This window comes from Caretta caretta, chromosome 4 (genome assembly GCF_965140235.1).
Source record: "Caretta caretta isolate rCarCar2 chromosome 4, rCarCar1.hap1, whole genome shotgun sequence".
NCBI classification, from domain to species: Eukaryota; Metazoa; Chordata; order Testudines; family Cheloniidae; genus Caretta; species Caretta caretta.
The window spans coordinates 131,245,843-131,268,127 of NC_134209.1; positions in this window are offsets into that span (position 1 = coordinate 131,245,843).

Below are 22,285 nucleotides of genomic sequence, written 5' to 3' on the forward strand. Positions count from 1 at the left end.
GTACTCAGAACTCGGCATTTGTTTCTGAGTACCACGTTACCAGAAGTTATTTGCAAGTAGGAGGGAGTTCAGAGGAGAACATGAAAAATGATTAGGGATGGGAAGGACTGATTTATGGGGAAAGACTGAAAGAGCCAAATATGTGGAGCTTGAGCCATGTAGAGATGAAACAATATGGATATGATGATAATCTGCAAACACGGGGCTAGATTCCACCTTCCTTGTACTTGCACTCCATTGAACTCTATAGGACTACTCATGAAGTAAAGTACTACTTGGCATGAACACATGTGGCAGAGGCTAGCTTGTATTTATTGATTTAGGTTGCAGTTGCACTCAAAATGTGCTAGATTTTTTTTTAACACAAAGACAGACATAATATTTGTCCTGGAGAGCAAACAATCTAAAATTATTGATGGATGTAAATTTCCAAGGATCAAAAGGAATGACTTAGGGAGCTATGGGAGAATGGGAACAATGGGATAAAATTAAGAGAGGGAAGATCTGGTCTGCATTTAGTACGAGGAACATTTTACAGCCTTCAAGACGTGGAATAATCTGTCAAGGAGGTGGTGCAAGCCCTCATTGACTAGGATATCACTGCATAGTAAATAATCCTGCATGGAAATAAGATTTTCCATCTTGATGTTCCATGACTCACACAATTTGGGTAGGCCTGCTAGAAAATAGGTAAGAATTGTTTGTTAAACTGTCAATATACTGAGTTAAATGGGGAGTCTGGATATGTTATAAAACAATTGGAGACAGTGGAGGTGCACCAGGAATACATTTGGCCCAATGTAATGAATTTATTAAACTAAATTCGAGACTAAATTCTAGTTGCTGTGTTGAGGGAAATGCAGGGAGAGGGTGCGGACAGCCTCTTCCCCTCAAGCATGCGTATGCAGGACCCAGCCATAATGTTGACACTTGCACTTCCTCTATTCTGGGGAAGTCAGATACCGTGATTGGAGGTGCTCCAGTGGTCCTTGTCAAGGTTCCTTCCCCACTCTGAACTCTAGGGTACAGACGTGGGGACCTGCATGAAAGGCCCCCTAAGCTTATTCTTACCAGCTTAGGTTAAAAACTTCCTCAAGGTACAAACTTTGCCTTCTCCTTGAACCCTATGCTGCCACCACCAAGTGTGTTAAACAAAGAACAGGGAAAGAGCCCACTTGGAGACATCTTCCTCCCAAAATATCCCCCCAAGCCCTACACCCCCTTTCCTGGGGAAGGCTTGATAAAAATCCTCACCAATTTGCATAGGTGAACACAGACCCAAACCCTTGGATCTTAAGAACAATGAAAAAGCCATCAGGTTCTTAAAAGAAGAATTTTAATTAAAGAAAAAGTAAAAGAATCACCTCTGTAAAATCAGGATGGTAAATACCTTACAGGGTAATCCGATTCAAAACATAGAGAATCCCTCTAGGCAAAACCTTAAGTTACAAAAAGACACAAAAACAGGAATATACATTCCATTCAGCACAACCTATTTTACCAGCCATTTAACAAAAGAAAATCTAATGCATTTCTCGCTGGATTGCTTACGAATTTTTTACAGGAGTTCTGAAGAGCATTCCTGATCTGTTCCCGGCAAAAGCATTACACAGACAGACAGACCCTTTGTCCCTCCCCCTCGCCCCCTCCCAGCTTTGAAAATATCCTGTCTCCTCATTGGTCATTATGGTGAGGTGCCAGCGAGGTTATCTTAGCTTCTTAACCCTTTACAGGTGAAAGGGTTTTGCCTCTGGCCAGGAAGGATTTTATAGCTCTGTATACAGAAAGGTGGTTACCCTTCCCTTTATATTTATGATAGTCCCAAAGTCTTGTAGCCAGCTAAACGGGTTATGTCCATGACCCTGCCCTCCTTCATACCTCCATAATAGGTGAAGGAGGATGCTCAAGCTATATCTTTTCCAAGGGTTGTGCTGGATTTTCCATCACTTGCAAATCTTAACACAATGTTGGATTTCCTCTCCTAAAAGATATACTCTAGTTCAAACAGGAATTATTTTGGGGAAGTTCTATGGCCTGTGTTATACTGGAGGTTGGACTAACTGATCATAATCGTCCCTGTGAAACTTTAAAGAAAGGGCACGATTGGACAAGATGCTAAGTATCTCCTGAAAATTATTGAACATCGGGTGCTCCCACTGACATCAGTGGGAGTGGTCTGATGTTCTAGGGCAGCAACAAATGTCACTGCTAATTACACCCACAGATTTATTCTGGCTTCATTTGTCCTGCAGAGCCCTTTGTCCCAACCTCCTCTGCTGAACTACTACAGTTCTACATCTCCTCCTCCCACCAGAAAAGCCTGGATTTCATATTTTGATTCAGTTTGATAAAATGCACATTTAAAATATATATTTTCATATCTGTTCTCACCCAAACTAAAGAGGATAAAATGGTGGTGAATGCTAAATCCATTTTAAAAAAGGAACTTGTATCTGAAAGAGGAACAAAGGTAAAACAGATCCATGGGTTACCCATATTAATTAACTCAACATACATTTATATATCTACATCCTAATAGTATTTACTTTTCAGACGTGCAATATAATGAAACACACTGGTCAAGTGGCCAATTTGCTTTAAGACTTGATTGGCAAGGCAGAGTGGTTTTCTTGTTAATCATTCTCCATTAGTGCTCGTTCAGTGGAAAGAGACACCAAATATAACTGCTTACTCTCCGGCACTAATGTTATACATTAAGAATAATTAGAGGCAGTCGATAATGAAGAAGAGAATATATTAATATGGTGCAGTTTATTCATAGTGCAACCAAGAATATACATGGATTGAAGGCAATTTCTTGTGTTTTTTTCTGAAAACTTTGTCGCATTATAATTTCATATGCAAAAAATAAAAACAAAAGAACTTGATAAAATGGATGAATTACACATTTTTGTAGCCTAAAAATGTCTTCTGGTTAACACATAGTTCTCTTCTCTTTCCAGCATATCGATTCTAAACTCATCTTTTATTTTTGCTGCTTACATCATGAGTCAGCACCAGCTTTATTACCAGAAAGGATGGATTGCACTTGTCACATAATGTAGACTTACCGGTTTGGAAAGGCAAGGCATATGCTTAGTCACTCAAACTCAGTCTTGCTGAGTGTGTGGGACAGGGGTATAAAGTGAGGAAAAGGAAACTGAAGCTGAAGTAGAGTGGCGAGCCCTAAGCATTGCTGAAAAGGAACAGAACCAGTTCTCACTTGAAGGAGAAAGGGGATATGATTATGATCGGGTCACTTGTCTTTCAAACATATAGAACATAATTTTCAAAAATGTAAACTGTTTTATTGTAAATGCAAATGTGCTGCATAATATACAGTATTGTCTTACAACATGAATTAAGAAGGAAAATAAAAGATGCTTACAACACATTAGCCTGGGATATTCCAAGTTAGGTGTCCAGCTCCCAGTGATCACAGCCTTAGGCAATAAAGTATATTGTTTATTAGATTACAGCTGTTTCTTGTACAGTATAGCATATCACTGCCTGCTATAATTGTGCGTTGACCTTTGACCCCTGACTGGTTTTTGGGAGGTCCATGACTAGGATCAAACTATAATCTATATGTTAGGAAAAGCTAAGATGCTTATGGAAGTGATACTAAAAACAATTAAAGCTATAACACGAGTAGGGAAAAATATGATGCAAAAGTATTTGAAATAAACTTTGCAATAAGCTTGAGGCCTCACAGGGCCTCATGGTTTATATAAGGCCTGAATAGATAGCCTAAGTGTTTGACTTAAGGTTATAAGATTTAGCAATATGGAACTGGTGATGAACACACAAACAACAAAATAACAGATTGAGTTTAAATTATCAGATTTTTAGGGACTTTTTGGTACATGTAACCTTGGAGTTTATGTGCCAAAACCATTGGGGAATGTATTGATGTAATTAGCTGACGCCAGCAGTCAGAACCCTAATTATGGTCCCCCAGAATAATAAACATGGGCAAGAGGTTGAGACCTAATCAAATATAGTCCCAGATGTATGGGGATGTAATGAAAAAGGGTTTTAAAAGATTGTCAGAAAAACCCCTAATTGGGATGACCAGATACGGTGGAAACCGTATCATCATTCCCATATCTGGTGCTTTTCCACTTCCTGTTCTTTCCATTTTCACTTCTGATGATCTCCATAAGGCTGTGATTATGCACAATGCAGGGGATCATTTTGCTATGTTTACCTTACTTTTCTATAATTGCTATTATATGTGTATGTATTTAAGTACTAAATAAAGTTTTCATGTCTCTATATACATGACTCACCAATCTCATTTCCAATAACAAATAGTCAAGTAGCCACCTGACTAAAAGAACCTGTTATTAGTGACTTATGCATTTTGCATCCTAAGTTAGTTAAAGGCACAGTGTATCACATCTTATTAGTTGCAGATTCTGAATACATAAATGGTCAGATCTGAAGTCTTAAAGTTTGGAAAGGAATTTTCTCCAAACACTACAATAAACTTATCAGTTTTTACCTACTACCTGGTTACTATGAAAATTAATATATGTATTCATTGAATGGGCATCTCCTCTAGAATCCTGTTTGTATCTTGATTACTGATTTTTAATATTAACAGTTTTTTAAAATGTAATTACAATGCTACACAACCCTAAAATTAGTAATGTTCATGAACATCCAGGTTTTAGAATGCCACTTTTGCAAAATAATTTGAGTGCAATAACATTGATACACCCTTAAATCATGTACAATATCTTATACAGAATAGCTTACAGAACCAGCTGTTATATTCTCTACTAGGCTTAGCTAAGTATGTGCAAAGGGATATTTCTTGTAAATTTTCTGGTTTAAGGCCTTAAGATATGACTGACCAATACATTATCAGTATATTATAAATATATTATCCAAAAATTATAAGCCTTTTGGGGACAGAGACTGTAAACGCTTCTGTGTTGGTTCAGTACCCATCACGTTTGGAGCTACTGGAATAATAATAACAACAGCAATAGTAATTCATTATCTATACTACAGTAGTGCCTGTCACTTCAATCTGAATCAGGGCCTCATTGTAATTAGGTTCGGGTAGATTTAGATTGAAAGACAGTCTCTGCCCAAAGATTTTACAATTTAAATGTAAGACAAGACACAACAAGTTGCTTAAACTAACAAAAGGATGGATGGGGAAGAGTTTGGAATTAACAGTGACAAAATAATGCAGCACCACAGAGGAGGCAGGTCAGCCTGATTGTTTCTGAGGAGAGCTGGCGGGCAAACAATTCCATTTTTCAAAACACGTTGAGGTTTTGAAATGTGTTTTTGTTCCCACTGGAATGAAAACAAGACCTTTCAAAAATTTCGTGAAAGTCTGGCAGGGGGAAAGACGAGTGGGTTGAAGTCCCTATAGTCTGGTGGTTAGGGCCCTAGCCTGAAAAGTACAAGACCAAGGTCAAATCCCTGCTCTGGCCGATTCAGAGCAGAGTTTATATGCCAGATCACTCTGAAGCAGGCCCTCAAACCTCTCTCTCTCTCATACCTGAACCCAAGTACTGTAACCACTGGGCTCCAGAGAAAGAGTCTTGCTCTCCAGATACTTTCCCAGCATTTTTGTTTGTTTGTTTGTTTGTTTTACACAGGAAGAGTTCTGCAAAACATTTCAGTTTCAAAGAAACTTTTTCCCATCAAAAACTTTTTGAAGAGCTCTATATATGAATCAGTTGCATTTTCTCTTTCTTTTTGATAGCCATAGGAACCAAAACGTAGCTGCAGTTTCGGTATTCTTCTGAAAACAGACGTAGATCTAAACAGTCCTAGAAGACCTTTGTCTGGTGTTGTCTCACTTGAGAAAATGGGCACAGTGATTTTTCACTTGCCTGTCTTGCCACATCGAATTTCTATGACCCTTTTTGATATGGTAAAGGTGTGCACCTGGCTGCTGGATATGTGGTTACAGAAATCCAGATCCAGAGCTGAGGCTGTGTTAATGAAAATGACTATGCTGTCCAGACACAGAGGCTAAATGTGACCTGCAAAGGGGCAAAAATGAATTTCACAATTCATAATCAATCAATAATTTACCAGTTTGTTTCTGTAGAAATTATAAAAGCTGCTCTATGAGACAGCTCAGATGAGACCTTTTCAAGAGTCAGATCAGTATAAAGTTAAGTACGGGAAGGATCCCCTTGCTGAAAATAAATGAAATCATAATGAGTTTCTAAACAAAGTAAGGTCAGATAAGCCACACAGTATTTTCTCTGGGGCTGTGATTGGTTAGTGAAAGCCATGTTGACTCAGTTGCTCCGAGGAACTGTTTATATTTTATGTGATCTCCCTGAGCCAGTTCAAACAAAAGGTTGGTGATCACCGGAGAGAAGAGCCATGTGGTGTTTCTTCTTTTAGTGTGTATGAGAGGGTCATTACTGACCCTGATGACCAAGAATTGAAGAGGTGATCCCCCACATAGAAGCCAAAGGGGAGAGAGGGGCACAAGGTTAACTGTTCACCTAGTCCTTTCCCTCAATAAAACAGTACTAGCTATGTGTGGAGGGGTTCAAAGGGGTGGGAGATCTGTCCCAGGAACTTATATCTAGATCAGTGGTTCTCAGCTGTGGTCCATCGCTTGCTCAGGGAAAGCCCCTGGCGCACCGGGACCATTTGTTTACCTGCCGCGTCCGCAGGTTCGGCCGATCGCAGCTCCCCTGGCCATGGTTCGCTGCTCCAGGCCAATGGGGGCTGCCGGAAGCGGCGCGGGCCGAGGGATGTGCTGGCCACCCTCCCCACATTGGCCTGGAGCGGCGAAACGTGGCCCGTGGGAGCTGCAATCGGCTGAACCTGCGGACGCAGCAGGTAAACAAACTGGCCTGGCCTGCCAGGGGCTTTCCCTGAACAAGCAGTGGACCACAGTTGAGAACCACTGATCTAGATAGATTGCTATAAATAAACTGGTTGGATAGGAACTATATGAGAACAGAGGATCGTGTGACCTCCATAGATTTGCTGAGTGGCTCTGCATAAAAGCTTACTGACCCCAGCAGCATTACCTTTTGGGTGGATTCATGGCGCAGCTGGTGCTGGAGTCCACCCACTCTCCACAAATAGAGCCCTAGACCAAAGCTGGGACGTTAGCAGAATCCGAGGGAAGGAACAATGCTGCTGCAAAAGACATGCTCCCTGCTTCTTGTTTCCTGGCAAGGGTTTCAGTTTCTCCTTCTGCAGTAATGGAAGGGATGACTTGGGCCTGTATTGTAGTTAGTCCTATTATTGTTCCTAGGCAACATCACACAATGTGCTGGAACTCCTGCTATAACAAGGCACAGTAGCTTGTTATAGAGTGTCAGCCCTAACCTGGCATTTCCTTGATTTTCTTTCTTTACTGTAATGGTTGGAGTTTTTTAAAAAAACTGCTCAGTGAAACATACCGGGAAACGTGCATGACAATGGTGATTTCTGTAACAGCTATGCGTACACAATAGCCACAGTTTAAATTTAAATGCCTTGGCCACTTAGAGCATTTGTTTTGAGAGTAGCACATTATAGACCGATTTACTGCCTGCCAATCCCAGTTTTTTAAACTGATGTCCTTTCTGAGTTTGAATCTTCCCATGGGAACGTGTTCATGTATGTGTGAGAGCGTGTCAGTGGGTGGGCTGGAGGAGGAGGATGGGAATATACTTAGGTATCACAAGAAAGATTTAGGTTGAAAATAGCTCGCTATTTCTCTCATGAAGCAGATGCTGCCAGTCGCTTACCTTCACCAACAGAGGCTGCACCTACTAGTGGGGGTGTGAAAAAACCATTCTACAGTGATTAGTGAGAGGAAGGCAAGCCAGGGGCAATGGATTCTTTCTAATAGTGGTGGTGAGGGATGAGGCCCCCATCCCCTCCATGGCCCCACCCCTGCCCATCCGCTTCCCCTTGTGGACCCGCCCCCTGGCGAAGCTGGAAGCTGGAGTCGGGCCAGGGATCCCAGGCTTCTCCACCTACCTAGAGGTATGGGGCCTAAGAGCAGCGACTCCCCCCAGCAGCCAGCGTGGCTCTTACCCCAACCCGTCCGGCTTCCGGCCTGACCTGGGGGAGGGGCCTTGGGGGCCTAAGAGCTGTAGCCAGGCCATGGTAAGAGAGTCACCGGGCAGCTGTGAGGGACTGCAGACCCTCAATCTGCCCTGGTTGGGGGCACCAGGGCAGGCCAGGGGCTGCTCTCAGGCACCCCCACACCAGGCAGGTGAAGAGTCTGCAGCTCCCCACAGGTGCCTGGACTCCCTGGGCTGCTCTTACCCAGGCCGGGCTCCAGCTTCCAGCCTGGCCGGGAGGCAGGGCCTCAGGAGAGAAAAGGAGGGGCAGGGGGCTGCGTTTTTCACTTTCAAAAGTGGGAGGGCCATGGCCCCTTGGCCCTCCCCCTATTCCAGCACCTCTGAGGCAAGCTATAGCTTAGTGGGCTCAAGCAAATGCTTTCCTGGACATACCTCTGCAAGACTAAGACATGAGGGTTAAAGGAGGGGAAAAAAGCAACCTGGTTAATTCTGTGTATTGAGGGATGGTGAGTTCATTGGCCTGAATATGCTCTAGGAATAGTTTGGGGGAATTTCTGTGGCCTGTATTATACAGGAGGCCAAACTAGATGATCACAGCAGTCCCTTCTGGCCTTGGAATCTATAAATTAATAGGGCTAGATGACAACACTTATGTCACTGCCCAGCATAGGGGTTTGTACGGAGCTGCACTGACCCAGGATGACACCAGAGACATCGTGCCATCAGTTCTGCCCAAGAGGCCTGTGTCCCTGGTGTGCTGGCCCCACTCCAATACCTCTTTTCCTTCCCACCCCTCTTTGCCCCTGTTCAGAAATACTAATATTGTGACAGGTTTCAGAGTAACAGCCATGTTAGTCTGTATTCACAAAAAGTGAGTAGCCCTTGAACAGCTGTGCAGTGGGGGAAGGTGGAAAGGCCTCTGCCAACATGGCCCTTAGAATTGAAAATCCAGAGGATGGATCTTTCTCTGTGCTTTGTCCAGTGCAAAGCTCACTACATGCTCCAAACTGCATTTTATGTTTATAGGTGTGTTCTTTACAACACTGCCTTGCACTGCTAGTCTGGTTCTACTTTCATTTACACTGGTTTGGATTTCTGCAGTGTAATCCCATTGACTTTAATGCAGTTACTCCTGATTTACACTAGCACAATGAAAACAGATGGTGTGGTTTATGCAAAGAATTTAGGGTAATCTGTAGGAAGAGAAGATCAGAAATGTGGATATTTGAAGTCGAACCCAGTAATCACCTCCATTAGCAATGGATTTTGTGGTGATTTTCTTAGCATGGACATGTTATAAAAATAGAAGACCAACAAATTTCGAAGTGTGTGTACCAAGGAACGTGGCTAGACAGTTGGCGAATATGTGGTTGCCAAAAGCTTTGGTTGCATGACAAAACTACCAGTGATATAATAAACTGAATATACAATCAGACCTCCTTAAGCACCTGACCAGAGATTATTCTGTGAGGCAGCCTATTTGCAAGGAGGCCATGTCCCTTTCAGATTTGCCATGATGATGATGTAGTCAGATAGGAGTTCATAGGCTGGTTCTTCATACTCCAGCTCCTGGAATGCTCTACAGTTAATACATTCTCTCAGCAGTTTCATAAAATGCCACTTAATGTCTGCTGGCTCCAGGGAGTGCTAACCATTGTCACATTCATTGAAAAATACAAAAAAAAGTAGACCCCCCCCCCCCGGGAATTTCATCAGCATGCCTGCAGTCACAATAGTTTTATTACAAGCTGGGACATACAAAGTTGTTAGCATGAAGTATTGTATTTCTGGGCTGCGGTGGCAGAAAAATTACATGAAAGAGGGATATTAATATATTCCTATCTGATTTAAACAAATCAATATGAGGCACCTAGGAACTACAGTGATTGGCACGACTGAGAGCCAGAAAGAAGGAAGGAAAGCTACATATTCTCTACTTTCAGTTCATAATAACTATTGAATCTCAGTGAAATTCCTTGATCATTCTATTTTTTTCTTCACTATTACAGTAACACTTAACTTGGTAAAGTAGTGACCTCCAGTTAAAGGACTAATTCTGCTGTCTTGGATGCTATTGTAAATCAGGGGTAATGATAGTGTAAAGCTGGCACGAGATAAGAATCGGCCCTATATTTCAAATAATATACATTTTTCTTTATTTTCTTTATTTCTTTTCTGCTACCTCAATGAAATGGATACTTTTTGGCAAATAACAGGATGCTGTTGAATTATTTAGGTACCAAAATCAGTTCAATATTAATATTAATATTAGTTGATATTCACTCCTTCTTGTCAACTGTTGGGAATGGGCCACATCCATCCTAATTGAATTGGCCTCCTTAGCACTGACCCCCCCACGTGGTAAAGCAACTCCCATCTTTTCATGTGCTATATATTTATACCTGCCTACTGTATTTTCCACTCTATGCATCTGATGAAGTGGGTTATATCGCACAAAAGCTTATGCCCAAATAAATTTGTTAGTCTCTTAGGTACCACATGAGGAACATCTTTACACTGAGGGTATTCCCCAGGTACCAAATCTGCTGTTTTTGGACTGGAGTGCAATGTAAAAGAATTGCATTAGACTGATAAATAAGGCTTATAGATTTTCTACTGCAGTTGCTGATGTGTTAATTATCATACTGTTATCATTATGTATCTTATTGCTATTTATATTATTATTTCATATTTGTATATAGCATTATATGTATGCATAATGCTCTACTTAGCAGATAAGGACACTGCTTGCCCCAAACACCCTACAATCCAAATCAGTTGTGATGAAACAGGACACTGGAATAGAGGAAGGAATACACAGAACAAGGCCCTGCTGCTGCTTGGGTGGGATTGTGCAAATTAAGCTAGCAATGCTAATACTGTAGCACTAATTAAAGCCAGTGATATGATGCCAACATGCCTTGTTATAATGGCGGTGATGAGGATTACATGACATTCATGTCTGTCCATTGGTAAGTGCACTGAAACCACTACATCAGTTTACATAGCCCTTTGAAAACCAGTCACATGGTTATGACTTTTGCTCACTTCTGACTTGGGCCATATTTAAACCAGTGACCTATAGCTTAAAGGTACTGTTCTCACTAACAGTCTCCTGAGTCATTCCATTCTACGATACAGTTCATTTATTTAACCCTGCCAGTGAAAGAAAGAAAGAAAAAGAATTTGTAAGGAAGTGGAAAGTTTCCCCTCTATCCTTGTCCCTGCCTGGCTATACTTTCAGATAATCTGACGCAATTTTTCTGAGGTCTTCTTCCTGTTTCATATCCATTAAAATTCATGCAAATTGAATGCATTCCTAGCTATTGCAAAATGCATGGATTACAGCTACATTATGTTCAGCTGTGATCTATATTGGAATTTTTCATGACACATCTCTCCTGGTGTGAAACTGAAAGGGAATTTGAATCATCCCTTCTTCCTTTCCAATTTAATGCAGTCCATTAACACTAAATCGAATAAAATGTAGTCAATATTTAGAATGGATGAGTGTGAAGATTTAAGAATTTATGCATCCGTTAAAAGAAAAGGAACAAAGTAATTATCTGATTTGTGTCTACTAGATGGTATCTACTTTTAAGGAATAATTCATTATAAAGAACTTGTTCTTATTTATTATTTGTATCACAGTACTCCCCAGAGACCCCAATGAAGACTGGGGTCCATTGTGTGGGGTGCTGAACAAACATACAGTAAGGGCCTGATCCTGCTAACACTTGTGTCATAAATATAAAGGGAAGGGTAAACACCTTTAAATCCCTCCTGGCCAGAGGAAAAACCCTTTCACCTGTAAAAGGTTAAGAAGCTAGGATAACCTCACTGGCACCTGACCAAAATGACCAGCGAGGAGACAAGATACTTTCAAAGCTGGAGGCGGGGATAAACAAAGGTTCTCTCGGTCTGTGTGATGCTTTTGCCGGGAACAGATCAGGAACGCTCTTCAGAACTCCTGTAAAAAGTTAGTAAGCAATGCAGGGAGAAATGCGTTAGATTTTCTTTTGTTAAATGGCTGGTAAAATAGGTTGTGCTGAATGGAATGTATATTCCTGTTTTTGTGTCTTTTTGTAACTTAAGGTTTTGCCTAGAGGGATTCTCTATGCTTTGAATCGGATTACCCTGTAAGGTATTTACCATCCTGATTTTACAGAGGTGATTCTTTTACTTTTTCTTTAATTAAAATTCTTCTTTTAAGAACCTGATTGCTTTTTCATTGTTCTTAAGATCCAAGGGTTTGGGTCTGTGTTCACCTATGCAAATTGGTGAGGATTTTTATCAAGCCTTCCCCAGGAAAGGGGGTGTAGGGCTAGGGGCGATTTTGGGGGGAAAGACGTTTCCAAGTGGGCTCTTTCCCTGTTCTTTGTGTAACACTTTGATGGTGGCAGCTTTTAACCTAAGCTAGTAAGAATAAGCTTAGGGGGTCTTTCATGCTGGTCCCCACATCTGTACCCTAGAGTTCAGAGTGGGGAAGGAACCTTGACAACTTGTTTTACTTAACTCACGAGTCGTTCCATCGATTTTAAATGTGACTGTTCACATGCATAAAATGAAGCATGTGCATAAATCTTTGCAGGATTAGGGCCTAAGGGCATGTCTACACTTACCAGGGATCGGCACTGCAGCGACTGATGGACCTGTGGTCGATTTAGTGAGTCTAGTGATGACCTGCTAAATTGACTAAAGGTGTTCGTGTTATTCTCTCTCTTTCATAGAATTTTTTGAAACATTGATATGAATTTACAACTGCATTGACAGTCAGATTTATTCACTGTTTTGTGACTTGGGAAGTGACACCTTACTAATTAGACAAAACATTCATCCTACTTCAGGGTTGTCCTCAGGTATAACACAGCACACATTTCCAGATAACACACTTCATGCTACTCTGCTCTGTGCTTTCATTAAAATATAAAATCTTACCATGGCAACCCTTTCAATTAGGACCTGTTCCAAACCCCACAGAAATCAATGGAAAGATTCCTGTTGACTTCCATGGGCTTTAGATCAGGCCCTTAAAGAGCATTTTTAAAATAATATTATTCCTACTGTGGGAACATGTACTTTACAGGTCTACATTGTGTAATTGCATATGTATTGCACTAGCTTCTTGGGATCATAATGCTCATTTCTGGTGGCAGGCAAGCTCTCTCTCTTTTTTCTTCCTTTCAGCACTGGAGATCAACTAAAAAATGTGACAGTGGTTAGACCTGGCAGTTTATTTCTGTGCCACTGTTTTGATGCAGCAGAATAAATTCATTTCTTTCTTATGTAAGGACAAGGCTTGTGGAGTCTCTAGGTGCTGGCTGTGTGATCAACCTTCTGTGAGGCATGTAGGGATAGTGTCTGTCCACATGTCGTTTCTGCCAATAACTCCCAAACTTTCCCTAATATTCTATGGGTCCTCCTTGGGTATGCCTTATAAAATCTTGTTCGGCTCTCCCCTGTGACTATTAGATGAAAGAAAACAAATGGAGTCTTCTAACTATAGAAATATTTTCCCTATCAACTAAAAGTGGCTGTCTGTAGTGTGTGTTTGTGTTTGGGGGTTACATGCTGTGTGCTGAGCTTGTGTTTGTCTGCCTGTCTGTTTGTTTGTTTGTAGGACCGTGTGCTGTGGCCAGCAGTTGGAAGCTGTGAGCTTCTAAACAAGGTTTGAAATCTAGAAGCCTCTGTTCATTGGCTGAGCCTTAGCCCTCGTCTACACTAGGACTTTAGGTCGAATTTAGCAGCATTAAATCGATGTAAACCTGCACCTGTCCACACGTTGAAGCCCTTTATTTCGACTTAAAGGGGTCTTAAAATCGATTTCCTTACTCCACCCCTGACAAGTGGATTAGCGCTTAAATCAGCCTTGCTGGCTTGAATTTGGGGTACTGTGGACACAATTTGACGGTATTGGCCTCCGGGAGCAATCCCAGAGTGCTCCATTGTGACCGCTCTGGACAGCACTCTCAACTCAGATGCACTGGCCAGGTAGACAGGAAAAGAACCGCGAACTTTTGAATCTCATTTCCTGTTTGGCCAGCGTGGCAAGCTGCAGGTGACCATGCAGAGCTCATCAGCAGAGGTGACCATGATGGAGTCCCAGAATCGCAAAAGAGCTCCAGCATGGACCGAACGGGAGGTACGGGATCTGATCGCTGTATGGAGAGAGGAATCCGTGCTATCAGAACTCTGTTCCAGTTTTCGAAATGCCAAAACCTTTGTCAAAATCTCCCAGGGCATGAAGGACAAAGGCCATAACAGGGACCCGAAGCAGTGCCGCTTGAAACTGAAGGAGCTGAGGCAAGCCTACCAGAAAACCAGAGAGGCGAACAGCCTCTCCGGGTCAGAGCCCCAAACATGCCGCTTCTGTGATGAGCTGCATGCCATTTTAGGGGGTTCAGCCATCACTACCCCAGCCGTGTTGTTTGACTCCTTCAATGGAGATGGAGGCAATACGGAAGCAGGTTTTGGGGATGAAGAAGATGATGATGATGATGAGGTTGTAGATAGCTCACAGCAAGCAAAAGGAGAAACCGGTTTTCCCGACAGCCAGGAACTGTTTCTCACCCTGGACCTGGAGCCAGTACCCCCCGAACCCACCCAAGGCTGCCTCCTGGACCCAGCAGGCGGAGAAGGGACCTCCGGTGAGTGTACCTTTTAAAATATTATACATGGTTTAAAAGCAAGCATGTGAAAGGATTACTTTGCCCTGGCATTCGCGGCTCTCCTGGATATACTCCCAAAGCTTTTGCAAAAGGTTTCTGGGGAGGGCAGCCTTATTGCGTCCTTCATGGTAGGACACTTTACCACTCCAGGCCAGTAACACGTACTTGGGAATTATTGTACAACAAAGCATTGCAGTTTGCTGGTGTCATAAATATAAAGGGAAGGGTAAACCCCTTTGAAATCCATCCTGGCCAGGGGAAAGCTCCTCTCACCTGTAAAGGGTTAAGAAGCTAAAGGTAACCTCGCTGGCACCTGACCAAAATGACCAATGAGGAGACAAGATACTTTCAAAAGCTGGGAGGAGGGAGAGGAACAAAGGGTCTGGGTCTGTCTGTATGCTGCTCTTGCCAGAGACAGAACAGGAATGGAGTCTTAGAACTTTTAGTAAGTAATCTAGCTAGGTATGTGTTAGATTATGATTCCTTTAAATGGCTGAGAAAAGCATTGTGCTGAATAGAATAACTATTTCTGTCTGTGCATCTTTTTTGTAACTTAAGGTTTTGCCTAGAGGGGTTCTCTATGTTTTTGAATCTAATTACCATGTAAGATATCTACCATCCTGATTTTACAGGGGGGATTTCTTTATTTCTATTTACTTCTATTTTTATTAAAAGTCTTCTTGTAAGAAACTGAATGCTTTTTCATAGTTCTCAGATCCAAGGGTTTGGGTCTGTGGTCACCTATGCAAATTGGTGAGGCTTTTTATCCAACATTTCCCAGGAAAGGGGGGGTGCAAGTGTTGGGAGGATTGTTCATTGTTCTTAAGATCCAAGGGTCTGGGTCTGTAGTCACCTAGGCAAATTGGTGAGGCTTTTTACCAAACCTTGTCCAGGAAGTGGGGTGCAAGGTTTTGGGAAGTATTTTGGGGGGAAAGACGCGTCCAAACAGCTCTTCCCCAGTAACCAGTATTAGTTTGGTGGTGGTAGCGGCCATTCCAAGGATAACGGGTGTAATATTTTGTACCTTGGGGAAGTTTTGACCTAAGCTGGTAAAGATAAGCTTAGGAGGTTTTTCATGCAGGTCCCCACATCTGTACCCTAGAGTTCAGAGTGGGGGAGGAACCTTGACAGCTGGCGTTCAAACAACATCGGTTCTTTATCTCTCTGTGTTATCCTCAGGAGAGTGAGATATAATTCATGGTCACCTGGTTGAAATAGAGTGCTTTTCTTCAGGGGACACTCAGAGGAGCCCATTCCTGCTGGGCTGTTTGCCTGTGGCTAAACAGACTTGTTCCCTGCTGTTAGCCACAGGGAGGGGGAAAGGTTGAGGGGGTAGCCACGCGGTGGGGGGAGGCAAAATGCGACCTTGTAACGAAAGCACATGTGCTATGTATGTAATGTTAACAGCAAGGTTTACCCTGAAAGAGTGTAGCCACTGTTTTATAAAATGTGTCTTTTTAAATACTGCTGTCCCTTTTTTTTTCTCCACCAGCTGCATGTGTTTCAATGATCACAGGATCTTCTCCTTCCCAGAGGCTAGTGAAGATTAGAAAGAAAAAAAAAACGCAATCGAGATGAAATGTTCTCCGAGCTCATGCTGTCCTCCCACACTGACAGAGCACAGACGAATGCGTGGAGGCAACTAATGTCAGAGTGCAGGAAAGCACAACATGACCGGGAGGAGAGGTGGCGGGCTGAAGAGAGTAAGTAGCGGGCTGAAGAGAGTAAGTAAGTGGCGGGCTGAAGACAGGGCTGAAGCTCAAATGTGGTGGCAGCGTGATGAGAGGAGGCAGGATTCAATGCTGAGGCTGCTGGAGGACCAAACCAGTATGCTCCAGTGTATGGTTGAGCTGCAGCAAAGGCAGCTGGAGCACAGACTGCCACTACAGCCCCTGTGTAACCAACCGCCCTCCTCCCCAAGTTCCAGAGCCTCCACACCCAGATGCCCAAGAACGCGGTGGGGGGGCCACTGGCCAACCAGCCACTCCGCCACAGAGGATTGCCCAAAAAAAAGAAGGCTGGCATTCAATAAATTTTAAAGTTGTAAACTTTTAAAGTGCTGTGTGGCATTTTCCTTCCCTCCTCCACCACCCCTCCTGGGCTACCTTGGTAGTCATCCCCCTATTTGTGTGATGAATGAATAAAGAATGCATGAATGTGAAGCAACAATGACTTTATTGCCTCTGCAAGTGGTGATTGAAGGGAGGAGGGGAGGGTGGTTAGCTTACAGGGAAGTAGAGTGAACCAAGGGGCGGGGGATTTCATCAAGGAGAAACAAACAGAACTTTCACACCGTAGCCTGGCCAGTCATGAAACTGGTTTTCAAAGCTTCTCTGATGCGTACCATGCCCTCCTGTGCTCTTCTAACCGCCCTGGTGTCTGGCTGCACGTAACCAGCAGCCAGACGATTTGCCTCAACCTCCCACTCCGCCATAAACATCTCCCCCTTACTCTCACAGATATTGTGGAGCACACAGCAAGCAGTAATAACAGTGGGAATATTGGTTTTGCTGAGGTCTAAGCGAGTCAGTAAACTGCGCCAGCGCGCCTTTAAACGTCCAAATGCACATTCTACCACCATTCTGCACTTGCTCAGCCTGTAGTTGAACAGCTCCTGACTACTGTCCAGGCTGCCTGTGTATGGCTTCAGGAGCCATGGCATTAAGGGGTAGGCTGTGTCCCCAAGGATACATATAGGCATTTCAACATCCCCAACAGTTATTTTCTGGTCTGGGAATAAAGTCCCTTCTTGCAGCTTTTGAAACAGACCAGAGTTCCTGAAGATGCGAGCGTCATGTACCTTTCCCGGCCATCCCACGTTGATGTTGGTGAAACGTCCCTTGTGATCCACCAGAGCTTGCAGCACTATTGAAAAGTACCCCTTGCGGTTTATGTACTCGGTGGCTTGGTGCTCCGGTGCCAAGATAGGGATATGGGTTCCGTCTATGGCCCCACCACAGTTAGGGAATCCCATTGCAGCAAAGCCATCCACTATGACCTGCACATTTCCCAGGGTCACTACCCTTGATATCAGCAGATCTTTGATTGCGTGGGCTACTTGCATCACAGCAGCCCCCACAGTAAATTTGCCCACTCCAAATTGATTCCCACCTGACCGGTAGCTGTCTGGCATTGCAAGCTTCCACAGGGCTATCGCCACTCGCTTCTCAACTGTGAGGGCTGCTCTCATCTTGGTATTCATGTGCTTCAGGACAGGGGAAAGCAAGTCACAAAGTTCCATGAAAGTGCCCTTACGCATGTGAAAGTTTCGCAGCCACTGGGAATCGTCCCAGACCTGCAACACTATGCGGCCCCACCAGTCTGTGCTTGTTTCCCGAGCCCAGAATTGGCATTCCACAGCATGAACCTGCCCTATTAGCACCATGATGCATGCATTGGCAGGGCCCATGCTTTCAGAGAAATCTGTGTCCATGTCCTGATCACTCACGTGACCGCGCTGACGTCGCCTCCTCTCCCCGGTATCGCTTTGCCAGGTTCTGGTGCTGCATATACTGCTGGATAATGTGTGTGGTGTTTAATGTGCTCCTAATTGCCAAAGTGAGCTCAGCGGCCTCCATGCTTGCCTTGGTATGGTGTCCGCACAGAAAAAAGGCGCGGAACGATTGTCTGCTGTTGCTCTGATGGAGGGAGGGGCGACTGATGACACGGCTTACAGGGTTGGCTTCAGGGAGCTAAAATCAACAAAGGGGGTGTCTTTACATCAAGGAGTATTTCAGGCAGGACTTCACGGAGGGTTCCAATAAGAAATGGTGCACCTAAGTTATTGTTCTTATTGGAACAAGGAGGTTAGCCTGGCCTCTGATTGATACATGGCTAGATTTACCTCGCTGCACCTTCTCTGTGAGTGACTGCAGTGTGACCTAGAGGAATGAGTCCCCTAGATGGGGGAGGAGGCAAATGAGTACAAAACAAATCTGGTCTATTTCTTGTTTTGATCCACTCCATCTATCTTTTACATCTTTGGCTGGCAGCAGACGGTGCAGAAGGACTGCATGCCATCCTCATCTCTTGCCTGCCCGGCAGAAGATGGTACAGTATGACTGCTAGCAATCCGTATCGCCTGCCTGCTCACCATAAGACGGTTCAATAGGACTGACTGCAGGACTAAAGAGAATGACCTGATCAAGTCACTCCAAATTTAGTCCCTGCGCCCATGTCTGCCCAGGCTCTCCCAGCCGACGTGGCCAGGAGCACCTCAGACACGACGAGGATGGCTACCAGTCGTACTGCACCATCTGCTGCCACAAGGCAATGGGTTGCTGCTGCTGTGTAGCAATGCAGTACCACGTCTGCCAGCACCCAGGAGACATACGGTGACGGTTACCTGAGCGGGCTCCATGCTTGCTGTGATATGGCGTCTGCACAGGCAACTCAGGAAAAAAGGCACAAAACGATTGTCTGCCCTTGCTTTCACGGAGGGAGGGAGGGAAGGGGGGCCTGACGATATGTACCCAGAACCACCCGCGACAATGTTTTAGCCCCATCAGGCATTGGGATCTCAACCCAGAATTCCAATGGGCAGCGGAGACTGCGGGAACTGTGGGATAGCTATCCACAGTTCAACGCTCCGGAAGTCGACTCTAGCCTCGGTACTGTGGAAGCACTCCTCCGAGTTAATGCACTTAGAGCATTTTCTGTGGGGACACACACACTCGAATGCATAAAACCGATTTCTAAAAAAACGACTTCCATAAATTCGACCTTATTCCGTAGTGTAGACATACCCTTAGTCATGGGGCAGGGCTATCAAGGAGGCCAGGGCTTTATAAAGCAGTGAGCAAGTGACCAGGGAGCTTTGCAACCAGGGGCCACTAACAGGGAGTTTTGAGAGGGAGTTTGGAAGGGAAGTGGGAAGGGGGCAAGGTACACTTGCCATTCTTTAAAACCTTTACACTAAACTATAATCAGAACTTCTTGATTTAAACAAAAACCGTATCCTTAACCTAGGTAACTGTAGGAGAAAATGCAGGCAGAAGCCCAGCTGCAAAGAAGGGGCTATCCTGTTTATTGCACTCAGTGTAGCATGTATGATTACCTGCCCTGTGGGTGGGTGACGTATTTTTGCATTCGGTACAAGTAGCTCCTGGCCCTCAGACTGTGCACGGGCTTTGGAGACCAGGGTGATGGAACTGGAGGAGCTAAGGGAGGCAGAGAGGTATGTTGATGAGGCTTTCTGGGACACTGTAGATTTGTCCCACTTCCAGTCAGACAGCCCCTGCGCCATTAAGCAGGATGAAAGGCCCAGAGAAGGAGAGCAGTCAATGGGAATAGAGTGAAACCTTCCCATAGTTGGGACCCTCCTTCCAGATGACGATGAGGTATCCTCTCGCACTGAGGTTACCTTTCCGGGGCAGGGAACTTCAGTCATTAGGAAAAGGCAGGTGTTAGTAATGGGAGATTCGATCGTTAGAAACATAGATAGCTGTGCTTGTGATGACCAGGAGAACCATGTGGTGACTTGCCTGCCTGGTGTGAAGGTTGTGGATCTCTCGAGGCATCTAGATAGACTTATGTGTAGTGCTGGGAAGGAGCTGGTGGTCATGGTACATGTAGGTACCAATGACATAGGGAAGGGTAGGAGAGACGTCCTGGAGGCCAAATTTAGGCTGCTAGGAAAGAGAATGAAATCCAGGACCTCTATGGTGGCATTCTCAGAAATGCTTCCAGTTCCACCCTCAGGGCCAGGTAGGCAGGCAGAGTATCAGAGTCCCAATGGATGAATGAGATGATGGTGTAGAGAGGAGGGGTTTAGATTTATTAGGAACTGGGGAAACGTTTGGGATGGGGGAGCCTATACAGGAAGGGTGGGCTCCACCTATACCAGAGTGGATCCAGGCTGCAGGAACTTAACATTAAAAAGGTTGCAGAGCAGTTTTTAAACTAAGAGATGGGGAAAGCCGATGACTGCAGAGGTGCACGTGGATCGGACAGAGACTTCTCTTAGAGGAGAGTCTATTGATAGAGAGTCTCTAGGTTTTAGTCAGGAGGAGAGGATGAAAGAGGATAAAGCATGGGCCAGATCAGATTAGAAACATTCACATAAAGAATCTGACACATCAGAAAAGGGCAGACAAATAAACAGTGACAAGTTTTTACAGTGCTTGTACACAAATGCTAGAAGTCTAAATAATAAGATGGGTGAACTAGAGTGCCTCATGTTAAAGGAGGATATTGATATAATAGGCATCACAGAAAGCTGATGGAGTGAGGACAATCAATGGGACACAATCATTCCAGGGTAAAAAAGATATCGGTAGGACAGAACAGGTCGTGCGGGTGGGGTGGGGTGGGGTGGGTGGGGGGGGCACTATATGTGAAAGAAAATGTAGAATCAAATGAAATAAAAATCTTAAATGAATCCATATGTTCCATAGAATCTCTATGGATAGTAATTCCATGCTCTAATAAGAATATAACAGTAGGGATCTATTATCGACCACCTGACCAGGACAGTGATAGTGACGATGAAATGCTAAGGGAGTACCGGGCAAATTAGTTGAAACAATAGTAAAGAATAAAATTGTCAGACACATAGAAGAACATAAATTGTTGCGCAAAAGTCAGCATGGTTTCTGTAAAGGCAGATCATGACTTACTAATCTATTAGAGTTCTTTGAGGGGGGTCAACAAACATGTGGACAAGGGGGATCCAGTGGACATAGTGTACTTAGATTTCCAGAAAGCCTTTGACAAGGTCCCTCATCAAAGGCTCTTACGTAAATTAAGTAGTCATGGGATAAGAGGGAAGATCCTTTCATGGATTGAGAACTGGTTAAAAGACAGGGAACAAAGGGTAGGAATAAATGCTAAATTTTCAGAATGGAGAGGGGTAACTAGTGGTGTTCCCCAATGGTCAGTCCTAGGACCAGTCCTATTCAACCTATTCATAAATGATCTGGAGAAAAGGGTAAACAGAGAGGTGGCAAAGTTTGCAGATGATGCTAAACTGCTCAAGATAGTTAAGAACCAAAGCAGTCTGTGAAGAACTTCAAAAAGATCTCACAAAACTAAGTGATTAGGTAACAAAATGGCAAACTAAATTTAATGTGGATAAATGTAAAGTAATGCACATTGGAAAAAATAATGCCAACTATACATACAGTATGATGGGGGCTAATTTAGCTAAAACTAATCAGGAGAAAGATCTTGGTGTCATCGTGGATAGTTCTCTAAAGACATCCACGCAGTGTGCAGCAGCAGTCAAAAAAGCAAACGGGATGTTAGGAATCATTAAAAATGGGATAGAGAATAAGATGGAGAATATCTTATTGCCCATATATAAATCCATGGTACGCCCACATCTTGAATACTGCGTACAGGTGTGGTCCCCTCATCTCAAAAAAGATATACTGGCATTAGAAAAGATTTAGAAAAGGGCAACTAAAATGATTAGGGGTTTGGAACGGGTCCCATATGAGGAGAGATTAAAGAGGCTAGACTTTTCAGCTTGGAAAAGAGGAGACTTAGGGGGGATCTGATAGAGGTATATAAAATCATGAGTGGTGTGGAGAAAGTGAATAAGGAAAAGTTATTTATTTGTTCCCATAAGAACTAGGGGCCACCAAATGAAATTAATGG